This window comes from Ursus arctos, unplaced genomic scaffold (genome assembly GCF_023065955.2).
Source record: "Ursus arctos isolate Adak ecotype North America unplaced genomic scaffold, UrsArc2.0 scaffold_48, whole genome shotgun sequence".
In the NCBI taxonomy this organism is placed as follows: domain Eukaryota; kingdom Metazoa; phylum Chordata; class Mammalia; order Carnivora; family Ursidae; genus Ursus; species Ursus arctos.
The window spans coordinates 267984-288935 of NW_026623065.1; the positions used below are offsets into that span (position 1 = coordinate 267984).

The following is a 20952-nucleotide window of genomic DNA, read 5'->3' on the forward strand; positions in this document are numbered from 1 at the left end:
CCTGTAGGATAATCACTGGCTACTACCCACTAGAGGCCAGCAGCAATGCCCTCTCTCCAGTTGTGATGACCAAAAATGTCTCCGGACAATGCCCCTGGGGGGGCAGAGCCAGCCCCGGTTGTAGCTCAGGGCTGCTAATCGTTGCCCGGCCTCTGGTCTCTCTCTGCCATCTTCTTCCGCACTTGCACCTGCTTTCTTGTTTGTACTTCCCCTCCCTTTTCACTCACCACAGTGGCCACCACCAGGGTGCTGTACCAGCGTCATCCCTTGCTTTCCCCTTATTCCCCTCCCCACCCAACTTTTTCCTCTTACGTCATAAATACTTCAATCACACGTTCATGCCATGCGTGTTTGCAGGGAAAGTACAACCATCTGCAGAGCCTCCACAGAGCTCCCTCTGGCCCTTGGGACAACACCAGCCTGGGGCTCCTCTTTGCCATGTTCATTGGTTGATGAGTATTCAGCAAGAGCTTTCTTCCCACCTACCTCTGGGTTTCAAGTTTCTTACCGACACGTGAGGGTATTTTTGGAATGATTTGCTCAGATATAGAATTTCCCCTCCACATGTAGGAATTTTACAAAAACAAAATCTTAAAGAATCATACACAAAATCACAACACTCCGCATGAGAAATTAAAAGCAGGATTAGAGGGATCATTATTCAGTCCAGTAATGTAGCCCAACTCATCAGTAGTATTTCTTGCAGGACTATGCGCAAAAGAACAAGAACAAGTCTCTTCAATTTCCTGAACTTATCACACACACACACACACACACACACACACACACTAACCTGATGAAAGACTTCGTTCACAAAGGTGACATAACCTCGCGTTGACAAGAGAACCCGCTGCATCATTTCATACACGGGGCGGTGCTCTTCTTCAATGCTACAATGGCTAGAGTTGCTGAGTCTTCGGTCAGACAAGGTGCTGCTGTTGGAGTGGTTTTTCTCCGGCTCTGCAGGCCGCCTCCATCCAGCTCTGCCACCATCTCTTGCCCCACACCACCACCAACGGTCTGGAAGAAAGCCATTACCACTTCTTTGTCTTTTTTTAAATAATAATATTTTTTATTATATTATGTTAGTCACCATAGAGTACATCCCTAGTTTTTGATGCAAAGTTCCATGACACATTACTTGCGTAAAACACCCAGTGTACCATGCAATACGTGCCTCCTTAATACCCATCACCAGCCTATCCCATTCCCCCCCTCCCCAAGCCCTCGGTTTGTTTCCCAGAGTCCATAGTCTCTCATGGTTCATTCCTTTTGTTTATCCCCCTTTCTTTTTCCCTTTCTTCTCCTACCAATCTTCCTACTTCTTATGTTCCACAAATGAGTGAAACTATATGACAATTATCTTTCTCTGCTTGACTTATTTCACTTAGCATTATCTCTTTCAGTCCCGTCCATGTTGCTGCAAAATTTGTATAATCATTCTTTTTGATGGCTGAGTAATATTCCATTGTATATATGGACCACATCTTCTTAATCTGTTGAAGGGCATTCGGCTCCTTCTATGATTTAGCTATTGTGGACAATGCTGCTATGAACATTGGGGTGCATATGGCCCTTCTTTTCACTATGTCTTTATCTTTGGGGTAAATACCCAGTAGTGAAATGGCTGGATCAAAGGGTAGCTCAATTTTTAACTTTTTATGGGACCTCCACACTGTTTTCCAAAGTGCCTGTACCAACTTGCATTTGCACCAACAATGTAGGAGGGATCCCCTTTCTCCACATCCTCTCCAACATTTGTGGTTTCCTCCCTTGTCAATTTTTGCCATTCTAACTGGTGTTAGGTGGTATCCCAGTGTGGTTTTGATTTAAATTTCCCTGATGGCTAATGATGTTGAACCTTTTTTCATGTGTCTGTTAGCCATTTGTATGTCCTCATTGGTAAAGTGTCTCTTCATATCTTCTGCCCATTTTTTGATTTGTTTGTTTCTTTCGTATTGAGTTTGAGAAGTTCTTTGTAGGTCTTGGATACCAGTCTTTGATCTGTAGTGTCATTTGCAAATATCTTCTCCCATTCCGTGGGCTGCCTCTTAGTTTTTTTTTTTTTAAAGATTTTATTTATTTATTCGACAGAGATAGAGACAGCCAGCGAGAGAGGTAATACAAGCAGGGGGAGTGGGAGAGGAAGAAGCAGGCTCATAGTAGAAGAGCCTGATGTGGGGCTCGATCCCATAACGCCGGGATCACGCCCTGAGCCGAAGGCAGACGCTTAACCGCTGTGCCACCCAGGCGCCCCTGCCTCTTAGTTTTTTTGACTGTTTCCTTGGCTGTGCAGATTCACTTTTTCTAACTGCTCATTCCATGAAATACAATTTCAGGAAACCCACAGCCCACGAATCATTATTGAATGGTGCACTGAGACTTAATAAAAGTATAACTAAGTGTTATCATACAAATAAATACAAATATCATACACAAAACTGAACCATCTCAAACTTTTTCATTCCCAAATGGGCTTTGATGGGTTTTAATGTCAATTAATATGCTGATAGAACTGCTAAAAAATGGTCACTGCTGAAATTTTAAAATCACCACTCTGCTTTCTCTAATGTATGTTGAAGTACTTTTATCTCATACAAAAATGAATTACTAAGGACTAAAGAATACTTCACAGAACACATTATCAGCTGAAGTGATGCACCAAGAATGTACAGTTTGTTCAGGTTTATGCTGTTGCTGTCAAAAGTATATGGGATGTAAGAGCCACTGTCCTTCCGTTCTCCCATGAATATTTGTTATACCAGATTCTCCAAGTGCTAAGAAAACTTAGTCTAGAAGATGCACTAATCCAGAGGAGAACATAGGCAGCAACCTCTACGACATCAGCCAAAGCAACCTTTTTCATGACACATCCCCAAAGGCAAGAGAAACAAAAGATAAAATGAATTTATGGGACTTCATCAAGATTAAAAGTTTCTGCACATCCAAGGAAACAGTCAGAAAAACTAAGAGGCAGCCCACGGAATGGGAGAATATATTTGCAAATGACACTACAGATAAAGGACTGGTATCCAAGATCTACAAAGAACTTCTCAAACTCAATACACGAGAAACAAATAAACAAATCAAAAAATGGGCAGAAGACATGAACAGACACTTTTCCAATGAAGACATACAAATGGCTAACAGACACATGAAAAAATGTTCAAAATCATTAGCCATCAAGGAAATTCAAATCAAAACCACACTGAGATACCACCTTACGCCAGTTAGAATGGCAAAAATAGACAAGGCAAGAAACAACAATTGTTGGAGAGGATGTGGAGAAAGGGGATCCCTCCTACATTGTTGGTGGGAATGCAAGTTGGTACAGCCATTCTGGAAAACTGTGTGGAGGTCCCTTAAAAAGTTAAAAATTGAGCTACCCTATGATCCAGCAATTGCACTACTGGGTGTTTACCCCAAAGATACAGACGTAGTGAAGAGAAGGGCCATATGCACCCCAATGTTCATAGCAGCAATGTCTACAATAGCTAAATCGTGGAAGGAGCCAAGATGCCCTGCAACAGATGACTGGATTAAGAAGTTGTGGTCCATATATACAATGGAATATTACTCAGCAATCAGAAAGAATGAGTTCTCAACATTTGCTACAACATGGACGGCACTGGAGGAGATAATGCTTAGTGAAATAAGTCAAGCAGAGAAAGACAACTATCATATGATTTCTCTCATCTATGGAACATAAGAACTAGAATGATCAGTAGGGGAAGAAAGGGATAAAGAAAGGGGGGGTAATCAGAAGGGGGAATGAAACATGAGAGACTATGGACTATGAGAAACAAACTGAGGGCTACAGAGGGGAGGGGGGTGGGGGAATGGGATAGACCGGTGATGGGTAGTAAGGAGGGCACGTATTGCATGGTGCACTGGGTGTTATACACAACTAATGAACCATCGAGCCTTACATCGAAAACCGGGGATGTACTGTATGGTGACTAACATAATATAATAAAAAATCATTATTAATAAAAAAAAAAAAGAAGATGCACTAATTCATCTCCTCCCTGGTGAAAAATTAAAGGTATTAGTAGATCCCGAAGCAAATTCACTTTGGGAAAACACACACACACACACACACACACACACCCTCAAACAGACCTTCAATACAATAATAAGGGCAAAAGTATAAACTCCATTTGGAAACAGCACTTAAAATATTGTTTTGAAGGGCTTTTACAAGAACAGTATATTCTTTGAAAAGAGATTTCGGATCAACTGTTTCACTAATATTCACTTTACATAGGCAAAATTATATTAAATTTCAAATTCCAAACAAAAACTTTCAGGAGACAAATGAAATTATATGTGCTTTTATTCCTGCAACTCTGTCTCCAGAATCTTATTCAATTGTTTAAATTGCTGCTTTTTCTCATGTACAATGCAAATGAAGAGAGAAACACAGGAGACACATGTGAGATGAGGCGGGAAACACAGCTGCGAGGCACAAACAGGAGTACAGGAGGCAGCTGATTAGCTGAATAATGACCCCCCCCAAAGATGTCCATGCCCTAATCCCCAGAACCTTTGAGTAGCTTACCTTACCCGGCAAATGGGATTTAGAAGGTGTAATTAAATTCAGGTGTGAGAGGGAGCGATTATCCTGGATCATCTGGGTGGCCCCAATGTAATCATGAGTATCCATAAGGAGACAGGAGGATCAGACACAAGGCCATGGGAAGATGGAAACAGAGGGAGAAAAGGTGATATGATGAAGGGCCACAAGCCAGGGAATGCAGGAAGCCTCTAGAAGCTGGACAAGGCAAGAAAATGGATTCTCCTCGAGAGCCTCCAGAAGGCAGAGCCGCACACCTGCCAACACCTTGATTTTACCACACCGAGACTGATTTTGAACTTCTGACTTCCAGAGCTGCAAGGTCATAAAATGTATTGTTTCAAGCCACTGAAAGTTTGTCATTTGCTGCAATGGCACTAGAAGACTACTGTAACAACTCACTGTGAGGCCGACTGAGAGTCTATACGATGGCGGTGACCATTTCTAGGTACAGCCATCTGCAGCATGTGGCAGCGCTGGGCTGGACAGTTGTCTGCCAGAATCCACTCCCCCTCCTTAATGGAACCCCAGGGCTCTGTGTGCTTCCTCCCCTGCGGCCCAGGTGGCTCACAGGAAGCTGGCCCCATCCACAGGACCAGGGAACGGTTCTGTTTCGTGGGCCATTCACATAGCCAGCTTCGAATCAGTCAGCGCCTTGTTACTGTGCCAGGAGAGACAAATAAACTAGGTTGTCCCACTCAGACAAAAGGTAAGAGCTTTACAGAAATATCTGGGTTGTCTCTGAACACGAACAAGGAAGGCAGTGCCCCTGATGCTGGCCGCCGTCTTACAATCAGCAGGGAGTGGAAGCCAACCCTGCCAGAGGGAAAGGGCAGAGTAGGGAAAACTGTACAGAATCATGGAGAGAGTGTGAATAAACCACATTCTCTGCCAGCCCTGCCATGAGCTGCTTCTATAGGAGATTAAAATACTTTTTTACCTTTAAGACATTTTGAGTTATGGAGTCTTCTTCTGTTAGGATGATACAACCATCCAAACTCATTCGGGGGTCAGACCTTTAGGACACTAAGAAAGCCAGATAATAAAAGTAGATGACTCACAAGTGTGAATGACCAACGAAGGAAAAAACTGGAACCTTGAATCCGTGGTTAATCTGCTATTCTTGCTACTTTTCATCATCCAAATGTATTCTTCAAGAACGAGAAACTTATTTTCAGTGATGGTTTTCTGAAATTTTGAAACCAGGTAGGAAAAAGTCACAGCCTTTAAACAGACTACTTTGAATTGACTTAACAATCACACAAGATATAATGTAAAATTTATCAAAGAATGGGACTGTGCTTCTTATCTATGATTTCATACAAATTTTTGCCTACCTGATGGGTGAATAAAGGTCTCTCAGCATGGTCCAGAACTAATGGTGTTCCCTGGCTCAGTGAAATTCAGGGTCGTTTCTATTTTCTCTTCCGTGAACTTCTCTTTCATCTCCTTTTGTCTGTTTTTCAATCGGCTGTTTGTCTTCTCATCGGTTTGTAGGCACTCTCTATATATCAGAGGCATGAACTCTTTTAACAGCTCTGATGTTACAGATGCTTTTCACCGTCTGTTGACCGAGTGTGGCTTTACTGTACCTTTTGACATGCAAACTTTTTCAAGTTTGTAAAGTAAAGTGGGACCTCATTTTTTCTGTGGCTTGCGGGTCTTATCTCTACCTAAGGTGGTCTACCACTTCCCAAATGTATATATTCCCCTAGATTGTCTACTAAATTCTTTATTATTTTTTTAATACTTAGACCTTAAATCAATTTAGGACTTAAATCAATCCGACATCTGCTTATGTATGTGATATGAAGCAAGGTTCTGAGAGAGAGAGAGAAAGACAGACAGACTGACAGTTCTTTCAGCTCTGAGGGTTATAGATTAGATTCAAAATTCAATGCTACTCTGTCTCATTTTCTAGAAGGAACTTGTGGTTTCTGTCTGGAACTCTGATAATTTCTCTCTTTTTTTTTTTTTTTTAAAGATTTTATTTATTTATTTGACAGAGATAGAGACAGCCAGCGAGAGAGGGAACACAAGCAGGGGGAGTGGGAGAGGAAGAAGCAGGCTCATAGCAGAGGAGCCTGATGTGGGGCTCGATCCCACAACGCCGGGATCACGCCCTGAGCCGAAGGCAGACGCTCAACCGCTGTGCCACCCAGACGCCCCTGATAATTTTTCTCTTAATTCCTTAAAGTCAAATAGGTTTATGTCTGTTTAGGTTTGTGTCTGTTTAGCTAATTCTCCCTGGGACTCGAAGGCCTTGTTAGTCTAAGGCATGACTTTTTTTCAGCTCAAGTAAATTTTGCATTAGTTCAATGATCACTTCTGATTTTTTCTCCTTTTGTCCTCCTGATACTTGTAAGGTAGGTCTGGACCTCTCCTCAGATCTTATTTATTCATTTCTGATTTCCATTTCTTTGAATTTTTCCTCAGTGTTGTCAGATATTCCTTTGGAAAATCAATTTTGTTCTCAGCAGTGATCTTTACTGTTTACAGTTTACCTATTAAAATTTTAAACTAATGAATTTAAAGTTTTTAATTTTATTTTAAAGATTTTATTGATTTGAGAGAGAGAGAGAGAGAAAGCACCAGCAGGGGGAGAGGCAGAGGGAGAAACAGACTCCCCGCTGAGCAGAGTGCCCTATGCGGGGCTTGACTCCAGGACCCCGGGATCATGACCTGAGCTGAAGGCAGATGCTTAACCGATTGAGCCACCCCGGTGCCCCAAATTTAAGGTATTTTAAAGCTTTATTTTTATTTTTTAAAGGACTTTTAAAAATTATTTGACGGGGAGAGAGAGCAAGAGAGCAAGCACAAGCAAGGGGAGTGGCAGAGGGAGAGGAAGTGGGAGATAGAGATCCACCGCTATGCAGGGAGCCCAATGCGGGTCTCGATCTCAGGACCCCAGGATCATGACCTGAGCCAAAGGCTGACGCTTAACCTGACTGAGCCACCCAGGCACCCCAAAGCTTTCTCTTAAAATCTCCAGTAAGTCTTTTGTTGCTCTTACTGCAATTATATCCCCCTCAGACTTCTTTGAAACGAAGTTTCTCCAGTTCTTCAGTCAGTTCTTATCAAAGCGGTGCTTCTCTGTGAAGATGCTCATTGTCACTCGGGTGTGTGTCACTTTTCCGGCTCAGGCCTAGTCACGCTTCTGGGAACTCCAGGGCATCAGCAAACTTGCTCTAAGTGGACCACACTTTGTGCATAAAACCGTGTCCCTGCCATGAAGCAGCTGCTCTCGAACCTCCTCAAGTGGTTCTGCTCTACCCAGTGCAAAGTCCCTAAGCAACTCAGTCTGCTGGGAAAGCCCCATTTGTCTGTGACCGAGGACCGCAAGAGAGGGAAGATACACTACGGGCCCCACACAGAAAGAGGTCTTCACTGAAGGCCTTGGAGGGAGACAGCCTTTTCTTGCAGGGATTCCATCATGGCATCCTGAAATCCTGAGATGCTCTTCCACTCCTTCCCCTGAGATCCCAAGAGGGCACTTGGCAGTCTCATGGTCCTCCATGGCCCACCTCCATGATTCCCGAGGGCCTTCCTGGCGCTGGGGATTTGTGAAGGCAACCTGATCTTATGCTCTGAGGTCACTGGTACTTGATCAAAGGAGGGAAAATAAGAGGGGGCCAGGAGTCTGCACACCACAGCCACCTTCTCAAAATGTCTCCCTGGCCCCCAAGATCGCCTTGTCATGGCAATGTCAACAGAGCACTGCAAGTGCTACCTCAGAGCTCCCTCTGACACCTCAGCAATACAGAGAGAGCCCACCAATAAAACCAATCCCCACAACCAACATTCTTTAAGAACCAAAAACCCTAATAATCAATTACTTTGGTACGTGTTAGCATATTTTTACCTACGTAAAAGATAAGATGAATGGCATACCTGCATGATTTTGGGCAGTACATCAACTCCATTTTTAGTGTTTTGTGTTGTAGTTAGATACTTTTTTTGAAAAAGAAAGTTACAATCTATTTAATAAAAACAACGCGAGCTGCCATGTATGGAATTTTTGTACTGTAAATGTTATCATCATCTGACATTGTAGTAATATACACTGGCTTTGGTCTCAAATGGGCGATGTCTGGAAGAAAAAAGAACACATGACTAGGTTCGTGAGTGTAACCCCCATGAATGGTTCAGTTTCTTACTGAGCACATATGTATTTGGTTGTATGAATAGCAACTAAAATTAAAGAACCAGAAATTATAAAAGATGACATCTTTTGGTAGACTTGTTTCTGATTCTGCCTTGCAACCTGACCAAGATGGGACGGTGGCTACTGTTACTGTTTGCTTGTTACAGCAATGGCATAGAGCTATGGAAGTACCAAGCTAATAACTCTTTGTAACAAATTTGAGACATGACATGAGATTATAATAGTAAAAATATTTTCACATACCTTATAACTAATTTAATCTCATTTTATGACTGAAATAAATCTAAAAGCATGTGTAGACATTTTTCATCATTTTAGGTATTTTATTATTTTTTAAATCATTTTAGGTATTTTAACATCCAATATTACACTAATCAAATCCACGGGACTTTAGTTTTATATCCTTTTCCCTTTAGATGAATCCAAAGAATAGAATCAGTATAAACTACTTTATGTCTGAAAGAATTCACCTTTGAGATATCGAACACCACCACTTCCAAAGAATTAATAAGAAGTCCCTTTATCATTCTTTCTATTTCATAATCCATACAAAAAAATTACACGGTATTGGATTTGTCCAACTCTCTTACTAACTTTTATACAACTGGAGGTACCTGCATGAGGAAGACAACTTCTCAACGAATCACTTTTAATTTCAGCATATTAAAGTATGCTATATGTTCCACAGTGAATACAGACTATTTTATAAAATCAGAAACAAGTTCTGAAAAAAATACCCACATATAGACAGCTAACAAATACATATCTCAGTACCTGGAAAGGTTAGTACTTCTACGTCTTCCAAAATGCATCAAGCTTCTGCTGTTTTCCCCTGATCCGAGCGTGCACGTGTGTGTGTATGTATATAAACACCCACAGACAACTGAATTAGTAGTCCACATTCCCCAGATGGATTAATGTCTTTTGTGACCTTCTCCCCTCCAACATTGTTCCTGATTATTCATTTTAACTAATTTTTGCCTGCTTTAACTGGGAGAGGAAAATTTGCCTCCCCACCCCGGCATCAATCTAAGGGATACTTGTGTCCTGTGAGCCTTCATTTCTCATAGAAGAAAAACTTCAGCAGTGAAATTAGAAATTTCCTTATGCTTCCTTCCTTTCCGGGGCTTACTCTCCCTAGGTTCCCCAGCTGCCCAAACATCGGCCCCTCCGTAAGAAGCTGTAAGTAGCACCTGCTGGATGAAAGATCCAAGATAAAAGAAAGGCCTACTATGGGCAGCTGCGTGGCCCAGGCTGGCCTGCCTCGCCACTGAGCAAGGTCTGGGGTCACCATACCCCACCACCTGGAAGAGAAGACTTAAGGAAACTTTATTTTAACATTCAAAGATTTGAAATATAATTACGCCAAAAAAAAATCATGACACGTGTTGAACTCTTTCTGAGTACAGGAGCCACAGTTCCCCTTTACTACTATGAGCTCAGCTACAAATAGGTAGTTTGTACAAACAGGTAAAATCATTTATTAGGAACCCTTAAACTTCTTATAATAAAGTGACCGTTAAATATAAGAATAAAATGACTATCTTACTTAAAAATAAACAAAGGTCACTTTGTTTTGTCCCTGTGGACATCCTCTACACATGGCCCAATCAGTACTTCCCAAGTACAGGTTTGTGGATGTTTGTTTAACTTAGTAAATGATGGAAATAAATGAGGAAGATAATACTTTCGAAACAATGTAAAAAGAAATTTAAAACCAGTATCTTGATTCTCCTTATTCTTCCACTCCAAGCTTGCAGCCTTTGGATAATATGTGGGAAAGAACATACGTACATTTACATTTCAACTTAATGTCTACTAAACTGAAATGCTGTTATCTTATTAAAATTCCTATCCTAAATAAAAAAACAAGCGTGACAAATTATGGTGACAAATAATCTTGACAATCATGTAATGAAATCATATCTTTTTTTTTTAAAAGATTTTATTTATTTATTCAACAGAGATAGAGACAGCCAGCGAGAGAGGGAACACAAGCAGGGGGAGTGGGAGAGGAAGAAGCAGGCTCATAGCGGAGGAGCCTGATGTGGGGCTCGATCCCATAACACCGGGATCACGCCCTGAGCCGAAGGCAGACGCTTAACCGCTGTGCCACCCAGGCGCGCCTGAAATCATATCTTAAAACTCAAATGATGACAAGAATGAATACCTTAAAACAAAGTAGTTAACTATGTTAAAGACATTTTTACTGAGAATTAAAAAAAAATCACCCAAAGATATCATGTTTTTAAACTTGCTCTACTCATCACGCCTGTATTTTTTTCCACCTCTCTATAATGATTTAACATTCTTTCTGCCCTTAAAATATTTAGTCAGATGTAATCTCTATTTTTTTTAACTCAAAAAGGGCCATTTATAGTAAACAGGAATTAAGGAAATAATCCCTCACAAGAATTACACACAATGTTACATGGGTACGTGAAAAATCATCATCAGAAGGCAAAGCTACAGAAACTTGAAAAGTGCATTGTCTTTATTAAAAGGAATTCACAGGCTAAGATAAGCCAGGCCTGCCAGTCCAGCTACACCTGTCACAGGTTCTTTTTTCCTTTTCTTCTCTTTTTTTAGATTATTTATTTATTTATTTATTTATTTGACAGAGAGACAGGCAGAGAGAGAGGGAACACAAGCAGGGGAGTGGTAGAGAAAGAGGCAGGCTCCCAGTGGAGGAGGCTGATATGGGACTTGATCCCAGGACTCTGGGATCACGCCCTGAGCTGAAGGCAGATGCTTAACGACTGAGCCACCCAGGTGCCCCTGTCACAGGTTCCTAATACTGGTTAGCACACAGAGTACTCTAAAGCAGAGCTTCCCAACCTCCTTCATGCTGTAGCCCACTTAGAAAGTGGAAACAACTGTGCAACATCTAAGGTCAAAGGATGAGGGGCTTCGGCTGCCCCTGGGGCAGAGGGGCTCCATGTCAGCAACCTGGCAGCAGTTCTCCGGGCTGAGCCAAGAGAGAAACTCTGCTCTGAGGACTCAGTAGAGAGAAGGGAGGGAAGAAGTGTGGGATGGACATGCACATACAAGTCTGCACACTATTCAGGGGGTTCACAGTCTACATAAAAATCCTCACCCTCTATCACCGGCATCCTTCCTCCAGTGGGATTCTGGGGATTATGTCATATCTGAGGTTGCACAGTTCATTAGTGACACATCTAGAATGAGACCCAAGTGCCCCAACACATTCAACTTCTCGATACTCCCTGCCAATCTCCGGGGACAGATGGAATACTCTACCACTTCTGAACAGGTGGAGTCGGAAATGCAGGTGCAATGGGCCAGTAGGGCCAAAATACACAGCTTCTAGAGGACAAGAGAATACTCCAGTCTGCTCTCGGGATTTTGGAGTCCTTGTGTTTCTGGTGCTGGATAAAGGAAATGGGAGAGGAGAGCAGACAAGATTACCCAACAGGAAAGAGTAGTCAGAAAGGGAGGCAAGGACTGAATTTTGAGGGACAGCAGAGAGAAACAGACCCCTAAAGAAAACTGGCAAGAAGAAAGGGAGGAGGAAAGAAGGAAGAAAACATTAGGGGAAGAGAGAGATCATGAAGCAGGGGCAGTCATTGTCAGATCACCTAAAACACTAAAGTGTCCTTCCTCTGGACTTGACCACTAGACTTGACTCCCCTTCTCAGCAGTGACAGGGAAGGGGCAGGTAGAAGTGAGTCTCAGGAGAGGAAGTGGGCTGAGCAAAGATTATAACATCAACAAACTTGCTTGTGGAGGACACAGAGACTGGACAGAGTTCCCAGGAAGAACTCAGAGACAGAAGTGTTGGCTGAGAGAAAAGAATTTAGTAGTTTGTTTTTGAACCATATCAGAAATGTAGACTAGGGGAAGGGATCACCTACTGAAATCATGAACTAATGATCGTAACTCCATATTCAGTTGGTAAACATCAGAGAAAGGAACATGTGACATCAAGTTGGTCTGGGCTGTTGGCACAAAGAGATATGCTTTCACCCCATCTTCCGGCCTGCCCTGCCTATTCCTGATCTGCCCATTCAGCCTCTAGGCCTGCCTCCTCCCCGATCCTGCCTTGCTAGCATAGGATTAGGGGTCAGGAAGAAGAAAAGAGGCAAGAGTAGATGAATATACTATGAGGGAATACAAAATATATATGGGTCTCTGCCCCACTTCCTGGCATAGGGCCCCTAAAACCCTTGTAATTTCCTAAGTGATAAGCGCACGAGGAGCTCTTTTGTTTTAATAACACAACTCGTAGAGGTTTCGTGGGCTCCCAGATGGCTCCTGAGTGAGAGGGCTGGTCACCAGGAAGACCACGCCACGATTAGAACTTAGAATTTTCAGCACCCCCATCCCGACCCCTCCATTCCTCCAGACAGGGGAGAGGGGCTGGAAGTAGACCATGTCTATGTGAGGAAGCCTCCATAAAAATCCCAGTAGCAGGGGTTTCAGGGAGCTTCCAGGTGAGTGAACATATCCACGTACAGGGAGGGTGACAGCTCCACAGGAACAGACATTCCTGTGCTTGGGACCCTCCCAGACTGTACCCCTTGTGTCTCTGCATCTGGCTATTCATCTGTATCCTTTATCATATCCTTTAATAAGATGGTCAATGAAAACAAATGTTTCCCAGAGTTCCCTGAGCCACTCTAGCAAATCAGTCAAAGCTGAGGAGGAGTTGTGGGAACCTCTGATTTGTAGTCAAGTTGTTCAGAAGCTGTGGGTAACCTGGGGCCCTCCTACTTGTGACTAGCACCTGAATGTGATGGAACAGTCTCATGGGACTGAGCCCTTAACCTGTGGGATCTGACGCCATCTCAAGGCAGACAGCGTCAAAGCTGAGTTAAACTACAGGACATCCAGCTGGTGTTGCAGAGTTGTCTGGTGAGGGGAAAACCCAAACATTTACTCACCGTAAGTGCTAGAAGCAAAGTGCTCTCTGTGAATGTGGTAATAATATGAAAGCGATGGAGAACTGAATTTTTTTCCTTTACATACACACTCACACAAAATGGTATGTATGCCAGGTCTTTGCTGATGTGAACTGACACATATTCTATTTCTAGCAAAGTATCACAAAGAATCACCTCAAGGAAAAAGCAAAGATACAAAATATGGATAAGCAGGAAGAAAAGAAGCAATGTCTTCTCTTTCCCATCAAGAGTAAGGCCATTACCGAATTATCCATGATTCTGCTCTTACGTGAATAACCATATATTTCAACAGTATCTGAAGAAAAAAGCGTGTTTGGTCCTCAGTAATCTTTTCCCCTCATATGGCTGGCAGGAGAGGAGTGATTTCTTCTGGATATATCTCTGCTGCAGAGTGGGGAAAAAAGGAGAGCTCTTTCACCAAAGTTAAAAGGACTTTTTTAAAATGGCCGCTATTGAAATACATCTGCTGCTCCGTTGGAACCTGCTCACACTGTACTCCAGGCCACTGCTCATGAAGGGCTTCGAAATACGGTACAAATGTCCATGACGCCCCCTCTCCCTCTCTTTCAAATTCTGCTTTGGTCAGCCTAAGATCAAGTACCTGTCATTGGGCAGTCAAGTGATATGCATTAATAAATCAGTGGCCCTAACTGCCAAGTTTCTTGAAAACTCACAGGACTCACATGGCTGCCATTAATACTCCCAGGAGGCCACTACTGTCCTTCCATGAATGCTGCATGAAAATACAGAGCTGGCCAAAAAGAGCCTGGGTGAGCAGATGAATGTCCACTCATGAAACAATCATCATGAGGACAATAAACAGTAGTTCAGGATGGTGGATTTAAATCTCATTAACAGCCACGAAAACACTCGACGCACCACGTGTCTCTACTTCTTGCTATTGCCAACATTTGTCCCCTCCCTTCCATTCCTGTTTCCACCACTTCAGTAAATTTCTCCTGTCATCATTTCATATAAAATAGGCTCTGATTCTTCCAATTCTAATGTCCGTAAGACTTTCCTGTGAATATGAGCAGGGAGTAATTCCTCCTTTGAACCCATCTATGAAATAAAGATTTCTATTCAGGATAATGGCAAACCGAGGAATTCCTCAATGTAACTTCAAGAGTCATTTCAACCTGTAAGGTCTGCTAATGCTACTCACCATCAGCCACACTAAGGTTAGGACTGATGAGTGTCTCCAGCGTACAGGGCCCTCGGGATGACATGATCGCTGGGAAACCAGTTCATTACTGCTCTATGGTGTATTTGAGAGGTGTGAAAAGAGCAAGTTCTGAGAGTTCTCATCACAAAAAAAACCTATCTTTCTTTTTTTTTTACTTCATTTTTGTATCTCTAGAGATGATGGCGGCGGACGAAATTTATTCTGGTGATCGTTTCACAGTATACGAAAGGAACATCATTACGCCGGGTACCTTAAACATACACAGTTCTGTATGTCAAGTGCATCAAAACAACTGGAGCAAAAAAATATTTTAATATTCATAGAGAGCATCAGGAAATGGGACGTGGTAAAAAGAATGTCACGTAAACAAAACTGAAAACAGCAGAACCGAAAGCCAGTAGGTTATACTAGGGGTTAAAAACTTCAAGCCATTGGCATAAAAAGTTGATTCTGAAATTAAAAATCAGTGAATTAAAATTAAAGCAGATGAAATAGAATTTTAAAATGTTGTTCCATTTAACAATTTGTCAAAGAATAGAAAGTCTTAATAAGTGACCTCAGATAGTAAATTTTGAAAAAACTGTTCGTGTTTTGGAATATTCTGATTGTAAGCTTCCAAGTGGGCACAGAATGAGAACATTTTGTTTGATCAAAGTCGCCTCATGGAAAATGGCTGAAGTAAAATGTCTGAGATAGGACCTAAACGAAAGGATATAAATGGCTAGACGAAATTGTCCCGAGTTCGTTTCTCCGTATTTGCAGTTTACATTTATTTTCTTTTTTTTTTTTTTTAAGATTTTATTTATTTATTCAACAGAGATAGAGACAGCCAGCGAGAGAGGGAACACAAGCAGGGGGAGTGGGAGAGGAAGAAGCAGGCTCCCAGCAGAGGAGCCTGATGTGGGGCTCGATCCCAGAACGCAGGGATCACGCCCTGAGCCGAAGGCAGACGCCTAACCGCCGTGCCACCCAGGCGCCCCTACATTTATTTTCATGTCGTTACGTCCATTAAGTTCATGGAGTACATTCTAAGTGTATTCCATGCATTAACACATCTCCAAGGGCAAGAGAAACAAAAGAACAAATGAACTTGTGGGACTTCATCAAGACAAAAAGCTTCTGCACAGCCAAGGAAACAGTCAAAAAAACTCAGAGGCAGCCCACGGAATGGGAGAAGGTATTTGCAAATGACACTCCAGATCAAAGACTAGTATCCAAGATCTACAAAGAACTGCTCAAACTCAATACACGGGAAACCAATAATCAAATCAAAAAATGGGCAGATGATATGAATAGACACTTTTCCAATGAGGACATACAAATGGCTAATAGACACATGAAAAAATGTTCAAAATCTTTAGCAATCAGGGAAATTCAAATCAAAACCACACTGAGATACCACGTTACGCCAGTCAGAATGGCAAAAACTGACAAGGCAGGAAGCAAGAAATGTTGGAGAGGATGTGGAGAAAGGGGATCCCTCCTACATTGTTGGTGGGAATGCAAGTTGGTACAGTCACTTTGGAAAACAGTGTGGAGGTCCCTTAAAAAGTTAAAAATTGAGCTACCCTATAATCCAGCCATTGCACTACTGGGTATCTACCCCAAAGATACAGACGTAGTGAAGAGAAGGGCCATATGCACCCCAATGTTCATAGCAGCACTGTCCACAATAGCTAAATCGTGGAAGGAGCCGAGATGCCCTTCAACAGATGACTGGATTAAGAAGAGGTGGTCCATATATACAATGGAATCTTACTCAGCTATCAGAAAGAACGATTTCTCAACATTTGCTGCAACATGGACGGCACTGGAGGAGATAATGCTAAGTGAAATAAGTCAAGCAGAGAAAGACAATTATCATATGGTTTCTCTCATCTATGGAACATAAGAACTAGGAAGATCGGTAGGAGAAGAAAGGGATAAAGAAGGGGGGGTGATCAGAAGGGGGAATGAAGCATGAGAGACTATGGACTATGAGAAACAAACTGAGGGCTTCAGAGGGAAGGGAGGTAGGGAATGGGGTAGGCTGGTGATGGGTAGTAAGGAGGGCACGTATTGCATGGTGCACTGGGTGTATATGCAACTAATGAATCATCGAACTTTACATCAAAAACCAGGGATGTACTGTATGGTGACTAACGTAATATAATAAAAAAATATTATTATATTAAAAAAAACAGAACACTTTAAATCAGAAGCAGGATGACCGTCTTTGTTGTGTCTATTTACCCACGTACTGGAGGGCCGGGCCAGCAGTGTAAGACAAGAAAAGACTGACTGGCAAGCTTGTCATTATTCACAGACAATGACTGTCCACCAAGAAAACACACAAACAAAAAATCTGCAGACAATACGCTGGAATTAAATAAATCATACATATTCACTTAATCCAGCAGTGGGAATGGAATGAATGAACTTGAGCTAAACTCACAAACAGGGATAAATCTCAGAAATACCGTTGAATGTGAACAGCAAGCCACAGATGATTATGCACCACGTGAGACCATTTTTATTATACTCAAAACCAAACAAAACTGCACAATGCATTGTTTAGGGATACGAATATTTGTGGTAAAAAACCATTTTTAAAAAAGAAGGGTAATGGCATAATGCAGAGGAGTGGCTGCCTTCAGAGGAGAAAAAGAACAGGATCAAGGAGAAGTAGCTTCTACTTCTTAAAATGAGGGGGGGGGACGGTGTCAAGAGAAGGGGCTTTAGAACTATGCCTCATAACTTGCATATATGTTATAGATTCTTTAGTAAATGTTCAACTGCTACATAAACCAGACAATTTAAATTAATGGGACAGTTCAAACAAATGATGGATACATATTTAAGTGACAGGCTTAATTAAAGCTCCTGTTAAAGACAGCTCCTCTGTACAAATTTCATTCACAGCAGGGTTACCACAGGAAACACAATAACCACCATAACATAACAGTGAATCAATGTCTCTTACTCTGGGGAAGGAGTACAGCCCTTTAAGGAGAGAAAGGGGAACCACAGTCACTGAGGGCCAGCCAGGAGCCAAGTACTGGGCAGGAGGTCTTCAGATCTGTTTTATTCCACAAACCCAAAAAGCCCCTGGAGAGCTTTCTCCCCTGGCCTCTCCCTCCAGCCAGCTCTGCAACAAATATACATTAGGCCTTCCTTTTATCGTCATAAAGTTGATCGCACACCAGCCTAAGCACATGTCTCTTCAAACCATGAATAATTTCTAGATAACCAACAATTAACTTGCAGAACCTACAATTTAGTTCTAGTGTGGCTCTCAAGGTATCAGTAATCTGGCCGCTTGTCTAATACATGTGGACAAGAGAGACTGTAAGCTTAATAGACCAAGAACCACACCCAAACACACTGTTCCAACTTTGAAAAGAATATGTGATCACACACGGACACACAGACACATACAAAGATTGCAATCTCACTAGTAGTCAGGAACAACATATTAAAAACAGTGGGGTTTCAACATGTCAGTTGGCATATATACACACACAAAAAATCATCACCAGTGTTGCTTAGGGAAATTTACACACAACTTCCATAAAAGTTTCCATATAAATTTATATGACCTTTTCAAAAACAATTTGGTCATATCAGTAGTTTAATGTGGATACATTTCCATCTAAGAACTTCAGATCTAGGTAACCATACAGGAAAAATTCTCCCACATGTTTGCAAAAAAATTAAAAATCACAAGAATATTCTTTGCAGCACTGTTTTTAAAAGTGGAAGGAAGGAAATACATGTCCATCATTTTTTATGTCCTCAAGTAAAATTAAAGAGCTAAAGTACCACATTTTCAACAAGAATCTCAAAAGCTAAATGAATTTAACAAAAATTTACCTCAAAAAGAGGATGGAGTCCAGCTCCTCCCTTTCTGACTTCTTATTCCCTAGAATGTATAAAAAAAAATTAGTTATCATGACAATGTGTACATTTTAAGATATTAAAAATTATGTTATCTTGGGGGCGCCTGGGTGGCACGGCGGTTAGGCGTCTGCCTTCGGCTCAGGGCGTGATCCCGGTGTTCTGGGATCGAGCCCCACATCGGGCTCTTCCGCAATGACCCTGCTTCTTCCTCTCCCACTCCCCCTGCCTGTGTTCCCTCTCGTTGGCTGTCTCTATTTCTGTCGAATAAATAAATAAAATCTTTAAAAAAAAATTACGTTATCTTGAAAACACTGAAGCTTGAACACACATTCATTTATTCAAAAACTACCAGGAGGTAGCGTGGAACCCCTGTTGGGAATGTAGATAAACACCCAAGCCACAGCACCTGAGTCCACACCTAGCAGAGCCATTCTTCACTAGCTGTTTAACCACAGCCTCCACGTTTCCCAAATCACTGTCAACCTGTGGAATGCAATTTATTTGTTTCTCAATTACTTATGAGCTCAAATTATGAAGGAATGCACAGCAGATGCAAAGAAAGAGTTCTAGCTTTTTTGATGTGAAGAGGCACAGAGCAGTCATAACTGAAAAGCCACGCATGTCTTCAGGTCACGTGCACTGTTCTTTTGATAGTGACAATAAGAGAAAATACAAAACCTACAGCAGCCAGTTACATTTATTGTCCAGTCTCTCTGCCGGGGGCCCTGCGCTAAGAGCTTGCCATTCAGCCTCTAACTTGGGAAGTGGTAACCTCTTCTGCAAAGGGCCAGGGAGTGTATGTTTTAGGCCCCTCTTGTAATCATTTAACGCTGCCACGATGGTGCAAAAGCAGCCATGGGTAACATAAATGCACTGGTATGGCTGTGTCCAACAACTTATTTGTCAAAACGAGCAGCCAGCTCTAAGTTGTGGACCCCTGATCTAACGGAATGCCCACAGCTCTAGGAAGTAAGGTAAGATGGCATTCATTCATTGAACAAATACGAAAGAATGTCTCTGTGTCAGAGATTCTTCCAGGCCCTGAGGATACAGGAGTGATACAAAACACAAAAAACCATGCCCTGAGGAAGCTTATATTCTGGCAGTAGGAGGCATTCAGTAAATGAGAAAACCAAGAGGAAAGGCTAATGGGGAATGCCCAAACAGGCAGTATTCAATTCTGACCAGGGAAGTACACCTTGCTGATAAGATGACATCCGAGCAAAGATCTGAAACAGGTAAGGAAGAGAAACACATGGACATTTGGGGGTAAAGAAATAAGCCATATGGACATTTGGGAGAAATTTGTTCCGGGCAGAGGGATTGGACAGTGCAAACTCCTTATGGCTGAGCAAGTCTGGCATGGTCAGGAAACAGCGAGAAGGCCCTTGAGTCTACAGCGAAGGGGGAGAATTGCTGCAGGTGAGGTTACAAAGCGGGTAGGGTAAAGGCTGGCAGGTAGGTGGGGCTTGAGGCCATTGTAATGAGTTCCACAACTGGGAAGCTATTTGAGGGTGCAGAGTCATATTTTTAAAGCATCACTCCAGCTGCTCTTCTGAAGAGACTCTGGCAGGGATTGGGGGGGGGGGTGTAGGTCACAAGTGTGGAAAGGGGAAGACCATTTCTGAGAATAACTGCAATAATCTGCGTGAGGATAATGGGAGCACCAGCAATACCAGCACAGGCAGTGAGAAAAGGCCAATGACTCTGGATGTATTTGAAGGTAGAGCCAATAAACTCGGGTTTTGGCCTAAATAACGGAAGGCTGACGTTATCATAAGATGATTTCATGATTCACAGCAAACATTTTCCTTCTTTCTGTTGTTTTGCTATATTTTCTTCCTGGTATTCCAATCGAAACACAAATTGTATTAAAAGCAAGAAACTTTAAAATCTCAATCCTATTTTTATTGGTTCTTCATGATGATTCTTTGTAGTAGACTGCAAGAATGCAGAGTTTTCCTCTCCTAGCAAGAGATGTCTATTTCTCTATTTGCATCAGAGAGGCACGGAACTTGTTCTGGTCAATGGGACATTAACAAACGTGAAGCAAGCACGAGTTTGAAAAACCTTAGGCACCAGCTAAGCTTGGAACCCTATGGCCAACATCGAAAGGAGCTCAAGATAGCCTGCAAGCATGGAGTGCCCTGGTCAACAGCGTGCCAACCATGAGACACGTAAATGAGGCCATCTATCACCAGCCGATGTGAGAGGCATGTGC

General features: G+C 42.2%; 1 protein-coding gene across 5 annotated transcripts in view; it reads right to left on the bottom strand.

The window, feature by feature from the left end:
- Window positions 1–20952, bottom strand: part of LOC130542711 (ral guanine nucleotide dissociation stimulator-like) — a 248334-nt gene that overhangs the window by 12613 nt on the left and 214769 nt on the right. The window contains exons 2-7 of one of the 5 annotated variants that reach the window (XR_008957429.1): window positions 18705–18753; window positions 13909–14050; window positions 8468–8666; window positions 5914–6080; window positions 5638–5764; window positions 794–1020 (exon numbers count right to left, since the gene is read on the bottom strand). The gene's annotated coding sequence lies outside the window, so the exon portion shown is untranslated. Of the gene's footprint in view, window positions 1–793; window positions 1021–5637; window positions 5765–5913; window positions 6543–8467; window positions 8667–13908; window positions 14051–18704; window positions 18754–20952 lie in introns of those variants that run through there. The other 4 variants (XR_008957428.1, XR_008957426.1, XR_008957427.1 and 1 more) reach the window with 4 other exon arrangements.